Here is a 6,000-nt window from a genome sequence, read left to right as displayed (position 1 = left end):
ATATGTAAGGAAAAACAACAGAATTCTTTTTGTAAGAAGAAAGGAAAAAACAAGGATCATACTAGAAATATAGATGGGGCCAGAATGTGAAAGGCCTTGGAGGCCATTTTAAACAAATACGGACTTTTTTTTTTCCATAGGAAGTGAGGGAGTCAAGATATGTTTCTAATATGGGGAAGATATATACCTATCTGCATTTATTAACACTTCATTTTAAAAAACTATTTCTTTAGTTTTTCAGCACAATATTTGTTTCTTTTATAAAGCTTTATATTTACTTGTAAATATTTTGGCATCATTGATTTTCACACAATAAAAATAGCTGAGGTGTATGTGTGTGGCAGGGGGAATATTTGGGATCAAATGTTTGTGAAATACTTCACAAATATAGCACTTTACCTGCAAAAAGCCATGAAGTTTCCTTTGTGAAAGTGAGTGTGGTAATGTCTTTGCAGCTTCTCAGTTTCAAGTAAGAGATTAAAAGAAGATCATCATTCTTAGGACAGAGTCGTGTGTCACATGGACAGATGTTTGGAGATCGTCGTGCTCTTGTTTTTCACTAGTTGAAAAAAGGTGTGTATAATTTTCTACCTTTTGTTTATAAAAGGAGGAAAATAGAAAAAAATCCTGCTTTATTTACTCTGCTGGTTTTCCCTTTTATAACAAAGCTGTTTATAACAAAGCTGTTTATAAGACTTTAAATGAACCCTGATGCTGCAAAGTGCTGTTCTAGCAACTTTAGTTGTCCTAGTGCACTGAAAGTACTTCTCTGTCTTACTCCAAACGTGGTAATGGTGACACCTTAAACTCTAATTTCTTTTACTTTTACCACTTTGTATCTGATGATGCTCAAATTTCTTTAGGTTTTTGTTCCCCTGATTTTAGGTTCTCTCATTTATTTCCAGAACAATATTGTTTCCAACTTTTCTATAATAATTAATGTTTTCTAATTTTGGTCTATTGTGAAATTTGATAACCAGGCCACTTACATTTGGAATGACACTTTAAATAATTTTTATAAAGAAAACATGCAAATTCAAGAAAATGTCATCACATATACTTGTAGGATAATGCATACTGGTTAATTGGTTGAGAGAGAAGGTGAAATGCACATACACATGTATGCATGCCTGTGTGTGTGTGTGTGTGTCTGTGTGTCTGTGTGTCTGTGTGTGTGCTTTGTGTAATCCTTCCCAGGTACCACTTTTCAGTTGAGTGGCTTTTGAAGTGATCACTTGGTATACACCAGAAGCAAAGACTGTGTTTAATTCGTGAAAAAATTAAATAAGAGTGCCATTTTACATTTTTATAATTTTATTTCTCATTTATTCAGTGCATACAAAAAGAACACATTAAGATAAATATTGAAATATAAGGCAAGGTGTGGTCAAATTTCATGAGATGAAGAAATATATATAATGAAAAGGTCAATTTCTTGGCCTCATGCCTACGCTTATTCCTTAGCAACCACTGAGTCTGAATCTTTGAATGTGTTCAGGAATATTCTATGTATCAGTTTATAAGTATCATTATTAAGTATATCTACTGAGGGGTTTTTTAAATATGTGATTGGTAACATACTATATAAGTGGTTCTGCAGCTACTTCTATTCACTTAATATTTTATCTTAGTAATTGTCTAACATCAGTGCCAAAATTGACCTATTTTTAGTGACATTCTACATTAGTTAAAACTTTGTTCCATTTGGAATTTATTTTGGTATAGGATAAAATAGGTATGCATTTATAATGTTTTACTGGAAAGAGTAACCTGCCTAATGATAGGTGTATATAAATAGTTAAGAACATAACCATCTATCCTCAATTTATGAAGAATTTATAACCATGTATTTTTAACTTCAATAGAATATTTTTATTACAATTAATTAAATTTTATCAAATATATGTAAGTATTACTGGAGATGACCATAAGTTTCTCTTCTAGGATGAATTTTTGCTTTTGACATATAAAAGTGATAATGAATTATATACATTAAAAGATCTATTTACATTGAACCATCCTTGCATTCCTGTAATTATTCTCACAGGGACATCTGATCTTCTTCACTATGATGCTGAATTGTATTTTTCAGTATTTATTTTGACTTTTTGCATTATTATTCACGGATGTGTTTGTTTAATTTTATTTATGTTCTCTGTGTCTATGGTCTTTATGACAAGTTTTGGGTGAATTGTAACCTAGACTATAACTATTTTGGAAACTTCCTTTTTTTTAACTAGGTCTTGGATTTCATTGGAATTACCTGTTTTGTTTGTTTGTTTGTTTAAGTATGGTAGTAATTTTGAATCACCCTGATCTATATTTTGGGGAGTTTTCTTTCTATTAATTTTTAGTTGTATTTGATTGCAATTACTAAATATTTCTGGGTATTAACTTTGTTTTGGAATTTATTAAAGTTTTATTTGGTGCTTAATATATGGAATTGATTTTTATGAATACTACATGCATATTTGAAAAAATTCTATAGTCTTTGTATATGGGGAGCTATTTTCAAAATGTTTTAATTAGATCAATGTAAAGACATGTTCCAGGGCTCATATTTTTTATTTACTTTTGGTCCATTTGATCATTCATGACCTGAAAAAGATGACGTAAATTATATGGTAGATATTATATTTTTATTATCCTTGTATTGCTGTAGTTTATTTTTAATTTGTAAGTATTGATGTAATTTGGTGCGTACACATTTACCTTATTATAAGGTAATTCCACCTTTTCTATATAAAATAATATTATTTATTCTATCCAGTTGCACAAAATATTTATCTTAGATGTCTGATAATTTTATGCAACTAATCTTTTTTTTTTTTAACATCTTTATTGGGGTATAATTGTTTTACAATGGTGTGTTAGTTTCTGCTTTATAACAAAGTGAATCAGTTATACATATACATATGTTCCCATATCTCTTCCCTCTAGCATCTCCCTCCCTCCCACCCTCCCTATCCCACCCCTCCAGGCGATCACAGAGCACCAAGCTGATCTCCCTGTGCTATGCGGCTGCTTCCCACTAGCTATCTACCTTAAGTTTGGTAGAGTATATATGTCCATGCCTCTCTCTCGCTTTTTCACAGCTCACCCTTCCCCCTCCCCATATCCTCAAGTCCGTTCTCTAGTAGGTCTGTGTCTTTATTCCTGTCTTACCCCTAGGTTCTTCATGACATTTTTTTTTCTTAAATTCCATATATATGTGTTAGCATACGGTATTTGTCTTTCTCTTTCTGACTTACTTCACTCTGTATGACAGACTGTAGGTCTATCCACCTCATTACAAATAGCTCAATTTTGTTTCTTTTTATGGCTGAGTAATATTCCATTGTATATATGTGCCACATCTTCTTTATTATGCAACTAATCTTGTTAACTGTTGTTACTTTTTGTGGGTTGTAGTACAATCTTTCAAACTTCTATTTAAGTCGTCTTTTAATTTTCAGAATGTTTTATTAAATTACATGTTTCAGTATGTTTTGCTTTTGTATCTGTAATAGTTTTTTTTTTAATTCTGTTTTTATTGAGCTGCTCATAATTCTTCCACAGTTTACTGAGCTTAGCACTACATGGTAGTTCTCACTGCAGAGTATCTCTTCCTCTGTGCCTCTCCAACTATTTATTTCATGCAAATATATCATGTCTATTTAATTTAATTTTAGCCCTACTTTCTCTGCTTCTTGAATTTATTTTATTTTTTTAATTTTTTTCACTGTATGTTTAGGGAGGCCTCCACAACCAACATATATAGTTTTTTATATATTTTTCAAAATCAGTGGATACAATCCTTAAGATAACTAATTTGATTTGAGCATGTTGAGTTTAGGTATCTGTCAGATATGCAGTAAGAGGTGTTCACAAGACATTTGGGTATATGGACTAAGTACTTAGGAAGAAAAATATTTTTGTATATAAAGAGGAGGCAGAAAATAACACTGAGAAGGTGAGCTCAAGAATGTTAATGGAGAAGAAAATTCGCAAGGAATAGTTTTTTAAAATTACATTGTTTTCTATAGAGACAGAGACTATAATGGGACTGAGAAAGACACTAAATTGTAATCTACAATATATTTATGACCTTCATTGTTATTATCTTCTTGAGGTTTATACTTTCTAACTTGTAACATCCTAGGTATTGTATACATGAATATTGGCTGATCAATTAGATCTTGCACATCTATCTGTTGACCATTTCTTCCCCCATGGAACGTATTTCTCTTGTGAAATACTTAATAAACAAGATATTATTATTAAAAAAAGGTTTAGAGAATTGTTTGGATCCCCTGATCTCTATAAACAAAAAGAACTATATAGAGTCATAATTTATTACATTTTGTCAAAGCTCTACAAAGATGAAACATTTTAAGCATTCAAACAGGAGAAGATTTGAGAGTGAAAGCTTTTCTGGGACAAAAATATATAAAGCAGGACTTTCCTGGGTAAACTGGGGTGTACTGTCACCTAATTCTAAGACACTCAGTGAGGTACATTTCATTGGTGAAACAAGTATATCAGGTGGTAATAGTTTGATTTTACTCTTGATGACTATCATGCATTGATTCTATTTATGCATCAAACTCTCTTACTTGTAATGCAATTTTCTGTTACTATTTTGTTTCCAAGTAGGCTTTCCTGCCACAAATGGAATGTGTATTTATCTAAGTGACACTTCTTTCCAACACATCACACAAGTTATTTGTCAGTGTAAATAAGTGATCTGTTTTTTTGACATACAATTTATCCTTTTAGGGTTTGGGGTAGCTAGATCAATTTCTTAATCGCTTCTGGTGATTTGATGCAACTTAGTTGCCAAGCTTGACTATATGAGGCCAGAGACCTTAGTATATTTATAGAATAATGAGTAGAGCAGTAATGTTACATGGAGCCCATGAAGTTCAATTTTGACAACATCAGTGATCAAAATTTCTTGAAGAATAATTCCCATAATTGCAGCCAGGAGGTACTAAGCAATGTCCCGTTATCTCCATAGAGCATTAACTGAAAAAATATTCCCCGAGGTTTCAAACTTTCATTGGTGTTCCTCACTGCCACTGTACAAAATGCCATTGATGAAATATTTTTTTTTCTGTAGTTCTTTCCACATAGACTGTGGTCTCTGAAAATCTAATGAAATGTCTTTTTCTTTCCTCTTTATTTTCTTGGTTCTCCATTCATTGCATATATTTTCAGAACTCATTCTTTTTTTTTAACATCTTTATTGGAGTATAATTGCTTTACAATGGTGTGTTAGTTTCTGCTTTATAACAAAGTGAATCAGATATACATATATCCCCATATCTCCTTCCTCTTGTATCTCCCTCCCACCCTCCCTATCCCACCCCTCTAGGTGGTCACAAAGCACCAAGCTAATCTCCCTGTGCTATGTGGCCAGAACTCATTCTTGTCTCATTCATCTATGAAAAGTGTGTAGGTCAATAAACTCAGAGGTTTAGGTTCTCTTCTTTTTTGTTGCATTCTTGGTAGTTCTTATCCTCAGACACATGTTAAGTGAAAGACAGTGATGGCAGAGGTAATAGGCATATCTTGATTCTAAACCAAAGTAAACAGGCTGTCATAAAAATACGGAATTGAATAGATGACAAACTGAATTCTCTCTCTTCAAGCAATTATTTCTGAACCTCAGATCTAATCTGCAATTTTGAAGGCTGAGGGAAGTATTCGTTTGCGGCTCAATCAATTTAAAACAGAAATCCACATGATGATGCAGATAGCAGCGGAGGGAAAAAATGTTTCTTTGTTCTGAACAAGTGATGGATACCTATTCTAATTTTTATTGTATCTCAATTTTTTACAACAGTAGTATATTATGCAATCATCTATTTCATCAAATAATAGCTTGACTAGTATAACCATTTGTACAGTAATGCAATGGTAAATGAATGAGCAAATAATGTTCTTCAGGGAAAGGTAGATGAGTCCCATTAAGCAGATATTTGGTAAAAGAATTTTGACTCTACGTGGGATTATGTC

The 6,000-nt window shown here is 32.1% G+C and overlaps 1 long non-coding RNA gene across 1 annotated transcript in view; it reads left to right on the top strand.

The window, feature by feature from the left end:
* The first annotated feature begins 509 nt into the window (after positions 1-509).
* Positions 510-6,000, top strand: part of LOC141279275 (uncharacterized) — a 77,464-nt gene continuing 71,973 nt past the window's right edge. The window contains exon 1 of the long non-coding RNA XR_012333247.1: positions 510-573. This is a non-coding gene — a long non-coding RNA (uncharacterized lncRNA). The remainder of the gene's footprint in view (positions 574-6,000) is intronic.

The sequence above is a fragment of the Tursiops truncatus genome, chromosome 8 (genome assembly GCF_011762595.2).
Source record: "Tursiops truncatus isolate mTurTru1 chromosome 8, mTurTru1.mat.Y, whole genome shotgun sequence".
Taxonomy (NCBI): domain Eukaryota; kingdom Metazoa; phylum Chordata; class Mammalia; order Artiodactyla; family Delphinidae; genus Tursiops; species Tursiops truncatus.
Note: the sequence above shows the minus strand (reverse complement) of the source record. Positions and strands in the feature narration are given on the sequence as shown.